Below are 13947 nucleotides of genomic sequence, written 5' to 3' on the forward strand. Positions count from 1 at the left end.
TATTTTGTGTGTTACTTGTTAATAGTGTAACTGGTATTTCATAATTATTGTAGTTATGTGTTAGGGTGACTTAGGTTTATTTATTATATATTTAAGTACTTAACATGTTAATATATTGTTAAATTTAAATCATTTTCTACTAAAAATAAAAAACTCCATAAAAGAGCCTTCCTTGATGTCATTTTTCAGGTATTCAAGAATCATTCGGCATCGGAATCAGAAAAAATCCAAACGGTACCCAACCCTAGTTCCAACTCGTCACTGCACCCCTGGGCTGTTTAGCAACACCCCCATGACAAAAAAGGCATTCAGTGCATTTTTGGCAACATGTAGGATCTGACGGGTTGCTTGTGTGTGAGTGTGTGTGTGCAGTGTGTGTTTCTCTTGGTGTGTGTGTGTGTGCTCTGTGTGTGTGTGTGTGTGTGTGTGTCCCATGTGTGTGTATGTGTGTGTGTGTGTGTGTATGTGTGTGTGTGTGTGTGTGTGAGTGCCTGTGTGTGTGTTTGTGTGTGTGTGTGTGTGTGTGTGTGTTTGTTCTATGTGTGTGTGTGTGTGTGTGTGTGTGTGTGTGTGTGTGTGTGTGTGTAAAACTTTTGTAAAAACAAAGTTAGGCCACTGTGTTGTATTGACCTACCTACATTAGCTACATACTTTGCTTAATCTATCAAGTTCAAGTTTTTGTAAGTGGTCTGACTCAGTCTCTAGGTCACATTAGTAATGATGACCTGCAGGGTCCCCAAAACAAAACCTTCTTAACAGACAGAAATTTAAATATGGTGGTACCATGCTATTTTTTGCAAAATACAATTTGAAATCAAAGTCACAAGGACATGACATGAACTGGTTCAGCCCCTTTTGTATGAAGTTACAGAGTGTAATTTGATATTGCAGCAATTCCATGCAACAATGCAGAAATTACCCTCCCTAGTTGACTTTGCCACATGCTGTCAGCTTACTGTCATTAAACACATCTTACATATGTTGTTTAAAAATATTTGTTGATTGATGATTGAATTATGTCAGCACCTGGACAGGAACAACAGGAACTTGGAGTAATTATCCACCCTCTATTTAACGGCTACCTCAGCTGTCTATCCTAAAAAACTCCTCAGACATCCATGAGACATCCATCAGGCACAATATGCTTCTTTCACCACTATATTTGTAAGTATCCCTTTTACTCTGATTTTGACAAACTACATTTTATATGAATGCTTTATTGTTTCTATATGTATATTGCTATAGCCTACCTGCTCAATCTCTAACTGGCTATAGTAAACACATTTTAGGGAGAGGAGAACTGCAGGCTTTGTGCATCATTTTCTCTTTTTTATTTTGTTGTAGCTTTCTAATGTTATTAGGGCCGAGTGCCAACAGTGGCGAAGGCCCTATTGAAACTGAAGGAATTATTATTATTTTCCAATCAAATGAATTGGGTTTTGAGGGCTTAACATATTCAAAAAACTCACCAAATTTGGCGGCTGCATCAAGTCTGGTGAAAATTTACGTATTTTAAGGGTTTCAGGAATAGGCGCATTAAAAATGGCTCCAGCCCCCTAGAAAGTTAAGAAAATTGAGCCCCTGCAGCACGCTTAACATAGACTAAAAAAACTTGGAATAGATCTGTATCATGTCAAGATGTACAAAAGACGTCATTAGAGCCATACCCTAAACCCAACAGGAAGTCCGCCATTTTGAATTGAAAGTTCAAAATTGGTGCGATTTTGGCCATTTCACATGTCGACTTTTAACGAACTCCTCCTAGAGATTTCATCCGATCAACTTCAAACTCGGTCTGTGCCATCTTAAAACGTTAAAGATAAAACTTTTAAAAAAAAACTTTCGTCATAGGGCGTGGCCAATGCGGGCGACCATTTTAATGCGTTCGCCCCAAACAGGAAGTGGGTGTAACTTTCGAGTGCACGTTGTCCGATTACCCTCAAAACTTTCAGGATTCATAAGAGTCCAACCCTGAGGACAAATAAAGGCCGATATTTGCTTAAAGTCATAGCGCCCCCTAGTGGCAACAGGAAGTAGGCTAAAAGTCAAGGTGCTATACTTCAACGAACTCCTCCCAGAGATTTCATCCGTGGACTTCAAACTTGGTCTGTACCATCCCAACACCTTAACGATGAAAAGTTATTAAAAGAAAAACTTTCGTCCAGACGGTGTGGGCGTGGCGTGCAGGCCATTTTGGAGTGTTTAGCGATGAACAAAAGAAGTTGTAACTTGAGTGTACGTATGCATTATCTGCCCGAAATTTCTCACGATTGACCAAGAGTCCAGGCCTGAGGACACCTACAGGCCGTAAATTGACTTTTTGGTCATAGCGCCCCCCGCTGGCAACAGAAAATGGGACTTATATGACAAAACTTATTATGTGGTCTACATGTGATACTGAGCCGCCCCTATAACCATGGCCACGCCCACTTACTCAGGCCACGCCCCTTTGATAACATTTGAACTATTTAAGGCAGAGTCTTGTGTGAAATTGACCATTGAACCAGCAGAGAGAGTTCCTTCTTCATTGGTGATGGTTTGGCCCGCCCCTATGCTCAGGCCATGCCCTCTTTCATAACTGGTGACGGTTTAAGGTAGACTCTGTGTGAAGTATCATTGAACTCAGCAGGGAGTTCCCTTTTCATTGGTGACGATTTGCGGTGTGTGACTGCCGTGGAAATGCACGATCGCCAGGCGGCGTAACCCGACACGCGCAGAGGCGCGAGGGTCCGTCCTACACCATTGTTTGTGGTCCCAATAATGTACATGTGATCATTTTCAGTCATAACAGTTTTTACATGATGCAGGCAATTCATTAATCAAACTGTATTGATTATAATCATACAGCAAACCAATCTGAGCACCATGTCCTTATCGCCCTATACTTTTTGATATTGTTTTAATTCATGTTTTTATTTAAATTTTGATCACTCATTTCTTCTGGTTTTATTCCATTTTGTATTAAAATGTTTGATTGTATTCTTTAATGATTACAGGTGCTGTTTAATCACTAATTGAATCTTTTACCCACCATCCTGATAAAGGTAAAATATTATTGGTACTGTAAAATGGTATAATTTCAGGAGCTTGGGTGTGACTATGTAATGGTACAGTTGGGGCTTCATGCCAGTATTATGACTTTACTTTAAAAATGTATTTGGGTAAAGCAGATCCTTAAACTATGCTGAGTAATAACTATACTGCAATAAAACATTTCTTTTACAAAACAAATCATCTGCCAAAAGCTTGTGGTATGAAGAACTTCAGTGTTTATCTTGGACAACATGTAGTATTGTTTAAGTTGGTGTAGACTACATCAATTACTCCTGCCTACGTCTTAAATGAAAAAAAAAAACATCAGCTGTCTATGTAATGTGTATGAAAATAAGTGTTCCAATACTAAGTAAACCCACAAACTGTGCTAATTGCTATGTGTTTAGTGTCACTGGCAGACACACCACAGAATATGAAACTGACCTACTTTCTAAGACTATTTTGAACAGGAAAGATATGCAGTTGTCTCACGTGTAATGCAATTTTTGTGTAAAAGTATTAATAATATGAATAATATTGATATAGAGTGAGGATTTGTTTTTAGTCATGTTTATATTTTTCTGCTGCATGTTAATACAAATCATTTCATTTCTGCTTATCTCCATAGTGGCAACATGTGCAAACTCACTCTAACTGCAGGTAAGACCCACTGGACAAGTTATTGTAATGCATATTTTCTCACTTACCTCCAGGGTATCTAACCATGCAGATAGTTTTTTGTTTTATTTACATTTTTTTTTTTTGTCTCTTTGAGATTACAGTGGCTTTTGGGTTGTGGTGCTTATGAAAGTTTGCATTTATTTCAGCTCTTTACAGAAAACTGTGTCACCATTACCATTAATTTAGGTAAAGTGATCTCCTATGCTTTGTTTATTTTAACCAAATAATAACCAGTCTATCACTTTGAAGGTCTCTGTTTGATCATCGCCAGCTTGGGTAAGTTCATAAAATGCTTCACATAATCAATAGCACTAGCAGATAAATAAAGGTGGACAGTATGTAAACAGGGCAACTCATTTTTAGGCACCTGCAAAATCTTCTGGTTCTTGGTAACCAAAAATTCTAAACTTCATATCTTATCCTGTCATGCAGCGTGTGTGTGTATTTAATTTAATGTCATTCATATTAATGTAATCAGATCTTAATGACTTTGTTTTCTTATTATGCAGATTGCAAATGTATACTTTTTATTTTTAGAAATTTCAGCAAAGATATTAAATTATGATCAAACAGGGTTAAAGAACAATTAACACAATATGACTCTGATCTGATTCCTAAGGTTATCCTGGCCTCACGGATACAGCTGCAGTGCCGCCTAAACTTCTGTAATGGAATGAGCAATGGGCAATACACCAACCCTGATGACCCACATTCTTTTTACAATTGTTGGGATGGAAGAACCTACCTCCAATACTGCCCATCAAGTCTGGTCTTTAACCAAAAATGCAGCTGCTGTGACTTTCCTGTAACTCCACCTACCACCACCACAAATAAAACTCCACCTACTACAACTAAAACTCCACCTACCACAACTACCACAACTACAACTCCACCTACCACAACTAAATCTCCACCTACCCCAACTAACACTCTACCTACCACAACTACCACAACTAAAACTCCTCCTACCAAAACTACTGTTGTGACTATTCCGCAAACACCAATTGATAACTTCTGTAATGGAAAGAGCAATGGGCAATACACCAATCCTGCCGACCCACATTCTTTTTACAATTGTTGGGATGGAAGAACCTACCTCCAATACTGCCCATCAAGTCTGATCTTTAACCAAAAATGCAGTTGCTGTGACTATCCTGTAAATCCACCTACTACAACCACAACTAAAACTCCACCTACTACTACTACAACTCCACCTACCACAATTCAAACTCCACCTACCACAACTACTGCTGTGACTATCCCCCAAACACCAATTGATGACTTCTGTAATGGAAAGAGCAATGGGCAATACACCAACCCTGCCGACCCACATTCTTTTTACAATTGTTGGGATGGAAGAACCTACCTCCAATACTGCCCATCAAGTCTGGTCTTTAACCAAAATGCAGCTGCTGTGACTTTCCTGTAACTTCACCTACCACCACCACAAATAAAACTCCACCTACTACAACTAAAACTCCACCTACCACAACTACAACTCCACCTACCACAACTAAATCTCCACCTACCCCAACTAACACTCTACCCACCACAACTACCACAACTAAAACTCCTCCTACCAAAACTACTGTTGTGAGTATTCATAAACACCAATTGATAACTTCTGTAATGGAAAGAGCAATGGCAATACACCAACCCTGCCGACCCACATTCTTTTTACAATTGTTGGGATGGAAGAACCTATCTCCAATACTGCCCATCAAGTCTGGTCTTTAACCAAAAATGCAGCTGCTGTGACTATCCTGTAAATCCACCTACTACAACCACAACTAAAACTCCACCTACTACTACTACAACTCCACCTACCACAATTAAAACTCCACCTACCACAACTACTGCTGTGACTATCCCCCAAAAACCAATTGATGACTTCTGTAATGGAAAGAGCAATGGGCAATACACCAACCCTGCCGACCCACATTCTTTTTACAATTGTTGGGATGGAAGAACCTACCTCCAATACTGCCCATCAAGTCTGGTCTTTAACCAAAAGTGCAGCTGCTGTGACTTTCCTGTAACTCCATCTACCACCACCACAAATAAAACTCCACCTACTACAACAAAAAACTCCCACCTACCACAACTACAACTCCACCTACCACAACTACCACAACTAAATCTCCACCTACCCCAACTAACACTCTACCTACCACAACTACCACAACTAAAACTCCTCCTACCAAAACTACTGTTGTGACTATTCCGCAAACACCAATTGATGACTTCTGTAATGGAAAGAGCAATGGGCAATACACCAACCCTGCCGACCCACATTCTTTTTACAATTGTTGGGATGGAAGAACCTACTTCCAATACTGCCCATCAAGTCTGGTATTTGACCAAAAATGCAGCTGCTGTGACTATCCTGTAACTGCACCTACAACAATAACAACTACAACTCCACCTACCATGACTACAACTCCACCTACCACAACTACCAGAACTAAAACTCCCACTTCCACAACTACTGCTGTGACTATGCCGCAAACTTCAATTGATGACTTCTGTAATGGAAAGAGCAATGGGCAATACACCAACCCTGCTGACCCACATTCATTTTACAATTGTTGGGATGGAAGAACCTACCTCCAATACTGCCCATCAAGTCTGGTCTTTAACCAAAAATGCAGCTGCTGTGACTATCTTGTAACTCCACCTACCACCACCACAACTCCTCCTACCACAACCACAACTCCTCCCACCACAACTCCTCCCACCACAACCACAACTCCTCCTACCACAGCCACAACTACAATTCCACCTACCATAACTACCAAAACTACAACTCCACCTACCACCACAACTATAACCCATCTACCACAACTACAACTCCCCTACTACAAGTAACAACTACACCTACTACAAATACATCTCCACCTGACACAACTACAACTCCCTTGACACAACTACAACTCCCCTGACACAACTACAACTCCCCTTACACAACTACTACTCCCCTGAAACAACAGCAACTCCCCTGATGCAACAACAACCCCTGACACTACTACAACTCCCCCTGAAACAACAGCAACTCCACCTGACACAACTACATCTCCCCCTGACACAAATACAACTCCCACTGACACAACTACAACTCCCCCTGAAACAACAGCAACTCCCCCTGACACTACTACAACTCCCACTGAAACAACAGCAACTCCCTCTGACACAACTACAACTCCCCCTGACACAACTACTACTCCCCCTGAAACAACAGCAACTCCCCCTGACACAACTACAACACTCCCTGACACAACTACAATTCTCTCTGACACAACTACAACTCCCCCTGACACAACTACAACTCTCTGACACAACTACAACTCCCCCTGACACAACTACAACTCTCCCTGAAACAACAGCAACTCCCTCTGACACAACTACAACTCCCTCTGAAACAACTACAACTCTCCCTGACACAAGTACAACTCCCCCTGACACAACTACAACTCTCCCTGAAACAACAGCAACTCCCCCTGACACAACTACAACTCCCCCTGACACAACTACAACTCCCCCTGACACAACTACAACCCTCCCTGACACAACTACAACTCTCCCTGAAACAACAGGAACTCTCCCTGACACAACTACAACTCCCCCTGACACAACTACAACTCCCCCTGACACAACTACAACTCCCCCTGACACAACTACAACTCTGCCTGACACAACTACAACTCTCCCTGAAACAACAGCAACTCCCCCTGACACAACTACAACTCCCCCTGAAACAACTACAACTCTCCCCGAAACAACAGCAACTCCCTCTGACACAACTACAACTCCCTCTGAGACAACTACATCTCCCACTGACACAACTCCAACTCCCCCTGAAACAACAGCAACTCCCCCTGACACAACTACAACTCCCCCTGACACAACTACAACTCCCACTGACACAACTACAACTCCGCCTGACACAATTACAACTCTCCCTGAAACAACAGCAATTCTCCCTGACACAACTACAACTCCCCCTGACACAACTACAACTCTCCCTGACACAACTACAACTCCCCCTGACACAACTACAACTCTCCCTGAAACAACAGCAACTCCCTCTGACACAACTACAACTCCCTCTGAAAGAACTACAACTCTCCCTGACACAACTACAACTCCCCCTGACACAACTACAACTCTCCCTGAAACAACAGCAACTCCCCTGACACAACTACAACTCCCCTGACACAACTACAACTCCCCCTGACACAACTACAACCCTCCCTGACACAACTACAACTCTCCCTGAAACAACAGCAACTCTCCCTGACACAACTACAACTCCCCTGACACAACTACAACTCCCCTGACATAACTACAACTCTCCCTGACACAACTACAACTCCCCCTGACACAACTACAACTCTCCCTGAAACAACAGCAACTCCCCCTGAAACAACTACAACTCCCACTGACACAACTACAACTCCCCCTGAAACAACAGCAACTCCCTCTGACACAACTACAACTCCCTCTGACACAACTACATCTCCCACTGACACAACTACAACTCCCCCTGACACAACTACAACTCCCCCTGACACAACTACAACTCTGCCTGACACAACTACAACTCTCCCTGAAACAACAGCAACTCCCCCTGACACAACTACAACTCCCCCTGAAACAACAGCAACTCCCCCTGACACAATAGCAACTCATTCTGACACAACTACAACTCTCCCTGACACAACTATAACTCCCCCTGACACAACTACAACTCTCCCTGAAACAACAGCAACTCTCCCTGAAACAACAGCAACTCCCCCTGAAACAACTACAACTCTGCCTGACACAACTACAACTCCCCCTGAAACAACAGCAACTCCCTCTGACACAACTACAACTCCCTCTGAAACAACTACAACTCTCCCCGAAACAACAGCAACTCCCCCTGAAACAACTACAACTCCCACTGACACAACTACAACTCCCCCTGAAACAACAGCAACTCCCTCTGACACAACTACAACTCCCCCTGACACAACTACAACTCTCCCTGACACAACTACAACTTCCCCTGACACAACTAAAACTCTCCCTGAAACAACAGCAACTCCCTCTGACACAACTACAATTCCCTCTGAAACAACTACAACTCCCCCTGACACAACTACAACTCCCCCTGACACAACTACAACTCTCCCTGAAACAACAGCAACTCCCCCTGACACAACTACAACTCCCCCTGACACAACTACAACTCCCCTGACACAACTACAACCCTCCCTGACACAACTACAACTCTCCCTGAAACAACAGCAACTCTCCCTGACACAACTACAACTCCCCCTGACACAACTACAACTCCCCCTGACACAACTACAACTCTCCCTGACACAACTACAACTCCCCTGACACAACTACAACCCCCCCTGAAACAACAGCAACTCCCCCTGAAACAACTACAACTCCCACTGACACAACTACAACTCCCCCTGAAACAACAGCAACTCCCTCTGACACAACTACAACTCCCTCTGACACAACTACATCTCCCACTGACACAACTACAACTCCCCCTGACACAACTACAACCCTCCCTGACACAACTACAACTCTCCCTGAAACAACAGCAACTCTCCCTGACACAACTACAACTCCCCTGACACAACTACAACTCCCCCTGACACAACTACAACTCTCCCTGACACAACTACAACCCCTGACACAACTACAACTCTCCCTGAAACAACAGCAACTCCCCCTGACACAACTACAACTCTCCATGACACAACTACAACTCCCCCTGACACAACTACAACTCTCCCTGAAACAACAGCAACTCCCCCAGAAACAACTACAACTCCCACTGACACAACTACAACTCCCCCTGAAACAACAGCAACTCCATCTGACACAACTACAACTCCCTCTGACACAACTACATCTCCCACTGACACAACTACAACTCCCCCTGAAACAACAGCAACTCCCTCTGACACAACTACAACTCCCTCTGACACAACTACAACTCCCCCTGACACAACTACAACTCTGCCTGACACAACTACAACTCTTCCTGAAACAACAGCAACTCTCCCTGACACAACTACAACTCCCCCTGACACAACTACAACTCCCCCTGAAACAACTACAACTCTCCCTGACACAACTACAACTCCCCCTGACACAACTACAACTCCCCCTGAAACAACAGCAACTCTCCCTGACAAAACTACAACTCCCCCTGACACAACTACATCTCCCACTGACACAACTACAACTCCCCCTGACACAACTACAACTCCCTCTGAAACAACAGCAACTCCCCCTGACACAACTACAACTCCCCTGACACAACTACAACTCCCCCTGACACAACTACAACTCCCCCTGACACAACTACAACTCTGCCTGACACAACTACAAATCTCCCTGAAACACCAGCAATTCTCCCTGACACAACTACAACTCCCCCTGACACAACTACAACTCCCCATGACACAACTACAACTCTCCCTGACACAACTACAACTCCCCCTGACACAACTACAACTCTCCCTGAAACAACAGCAACTCCCTCTGACACAACTACAACTCCCTCTGAAACATCTACAACTCTCCCTGACACAACTACAACTCCCCCTGACACAACTACAACTCTCCCTGAAACAACAGCAACTCTCCCTGAAACAACAGCAACTCCCCCTGAAACAACTACAACTCCCACTGACACAACTACAACTCCCCCTGACACAACTACAACTCCCCGTGACACAACTACAACTCTCCATGACACAACTACAACTCTCCCTGAAACAACAGCAACTCCCCCTGAAACAATTACAACTCCCACTGACACAACTACAACTCCCCCTGAAACAACAGCAACTCCCTCTGACACAACTACAACTCCCTCTGACACAACTACATCTCCCACTGACACAACTACAACTCCCCCTGAAACAACAGCAACTCCCCTGACACAACTACAACTCCCCTGAAACAACAGCAACTCCCCTGACACAACTACAACTCCTCCTGACACAACAGCAACTCCCTCTGACACAACTACAACTCTCCTGACACAACTACAACTCCCCCTGACACAACAGCAACTCCCTCTGATACAACTACAACTCCCTCTGAAACAACTACAACTCTCCCTGACACAACTACAACTCCCCCTGAAACAACAGCAACTCCCCTCTGACACAACCTACAACTCCCCCTGAAACAACTACAACTCCCACTGACACAACTACAACTCCCCCTGAAACAACAGCAACTCCCTCTGACACAACTACAACTCCCTCTGACACAACTACATCTCCCACTGACACAACTACAACTCCCCCTGAAACAACAGCAACTCCCCCTGACACAACTACAACTCCCCTGACACAACTACAACTCCCCTGACACAACTGCAACTCCCCCTGACACAACTACAACTCTCCCTGACACAACTACAACTCCCACTGAAACAACAGCAACTTCCTCTGACACAACTACAACTCCCCCTGACAAAACTACAACTCCCCCTGACACAACTAAACTCTCCCTGACACAACTACAACTCAGCCTGAAACAACAGCAACTCCCCCTGACACAACTACAACTCCCCCTGAAACAACAGCAACTCCCCCTGACACAACTACAACTCCTCCTGACACAACAGCAACTCCCTCTGACACAACTACAACTCTCCCTGACACAACTACAACTCCCCCTGACACAACAGCAACTCCCTCTGATACAACTACAACTCCCTCTGAAACAACTACAACTGTCCCTGACACAACTACAACTCCCCCTGAAACAACAGCAACTCACTCTGACACAACTACAACTCCCTCTGAAACAACTACAACTTTCCCTGACACAACTACAACTCCCCCTGAAACAACAGCAACTTCCTCTGACACAACTACAACTCCCCCTGACACAACTACAACTCCCCCTGACACAACTAAAACTCTCCCTGACACAACTACAACTCAGCCTGAAACAACAGCAACTCCCACTGACACAACTACAACTCCCCCTGAAACAACAGCAACTCCCTCTGACACAACTACAACTCCCTCTGACACAACTACATCTCCCACTGACACAACTACAACTCCCCCTGAAACAACAGCAACTCCCCTGACACAACTACAACTCCCCTGACACAACTACAACTCCCCTGACACAACTGCAACTCCCCTGACACAACTACAACTCTCCCTGACACAACTACAACTCCCACTGAAACAACAGCAACTCCCCCTGACACAACTACAACTCCCCCTGAAACAACAGCAACTCCCCCTGACACAACTACAACTCCCCCTGAAACAACAGCAACTTCCTCTGACACAACTACAACTCCCCCTGACAAAACTACAACTCCCCCTGACACAACTAAACTCTCCCTGACACAACTACAACTCAGCCTGAAACAACAGCAACTCCCCCTGACACAACTACAACTCCCCCTGAAACAACAGCAACTCCCCCTGACACAACTACAACTCCTCCTGACACAACAGCAACTCCCTCTGACACAACTACAACTCTCCCTGACACAACTACAACTCCCCCTGACACAACAGCAACTCCCTCTGATACAACTACAACTCCCTCTGAAACAACTACAACTGTCCCTGACACAACTACAACTCCCCCTGAAACAACAGCAACTCACTCTGACACAACTACAACTCCCCCTGAAACAACTACAACTCCCACTGACACAACTACAACTCCCCCTGAGACAACAGCAACTCCCTCTGACACAACTACAACTCCCTCTGACACAACTACATCTCCCACTGACACAACTACAACTCCCCCTGACACAACTACAACTACCCCTGACACAACTACAACTCTGCCTGACACAACTACAACTCTCCCTGAAACAACAGCAATTCTCCCTGACACAACTACAACTCCCCCTGACACAACTAAAACTCTCCCTGAAACAACAGCAACTCCCTCTGACACAACTACAACTCCCTCTGAAACAACTACAACTCTCCCTGACACAACTACAACTCCCCCTGACACAACTACAACTCTCCCTGAAACAACAGCAACTCCCCCTGACACAACTACAACTCCCCCTGACACAACTACAACTCTCCCTGAAACAACAGCAACTCCCCTGACACAACTACAACTCCCCTGACACAACTACAACCCTCCCTGACACAACTACAACTCTCCCTGAAACAACAGCAACTCTCCCTGACACAACTACAACTCCCTCTGACACAACTACAACTCCCCCTGACACAACTACAACTCCCCGTGACACAACTACAACTCTCCATGACACAACTACAACTCTCCCTGAAACAACAGCAACTCCCCCTGAAACAATTACAACTCCCACTGACACAACTACAACTCCCCCTGAAACAACAGCAACTCCCTCTGACACAACTACAACTCCCTCTGACACAACTACATCTCCCACTGACACAACTACAACTCCCCCTGAAACAACAGCAACTCCCTCTGACACAACTACAACTCCCTCTGACACAACTACAACTCCCCCTGACACAACTACAACTCTCCCTGAAACAACAACAACTCCCCCTGACACAACTACAACTCCCCTGACACAACTACAACTCCCCCTGAAACAACATCAACTCCCCTGACACAACTACAACTCCCCTGACACAACTACAACTCCCCCCTGACACAACTGCAACTCCCCCTGACACAACTACAACTCTCCCTGACACAACTACAACTCCCACTGAAACAACAGCAACTCCCCTGACACAACTACAATTCCCCCTGAAACAACAGCAACTCCCCCTGACATATTTACAACTCCTCCTGACACAACAGCAACTCCCTCTGACACAACTACAACTCTCCCTGACACAACTACACCTCCCCCTGACACAACTGCAACTCTCCCTAAAACAACTACAACTCTGCCTGACACAACTACAACTCCCCCTGAAACAACAGCAACTCCCTCTGACACAACTACAACTCCCTCTGAAACAACTACAACTCTCCCTGACACAACTACAACTCCCCCTGAAACAACAGCAACTCCCCCTGACACCACTAAAACTCTCCCTGACACAACTACAACTCAGCCTGAAACAACAGCAACTCCCCCTGACACAACTACAACTCCCCCTGAAACAACAGCAACTCCCCCTGACACAACTACAACTCCTCCTGACACAACAGCAACTCCCTCTGACACAACTACAACTCTCCCTGACACAACTACAACTCCCC

This window comes from Perca flavescens, unplaced genomic scaffold (assembly GCF_004354835.1).
Source record: "Perca flavescens isolate YP-PL-M2 unplaced genomic scaffold, PFLA_1.0 EPR50_1.1_unplaced_scaf_1, whole genome shotgun sequence".
NCBI lineage: Eukaryota > Metazoa > Chordata > Actinopteri > Perciformes > Percidae > Perca > Perca flavescens.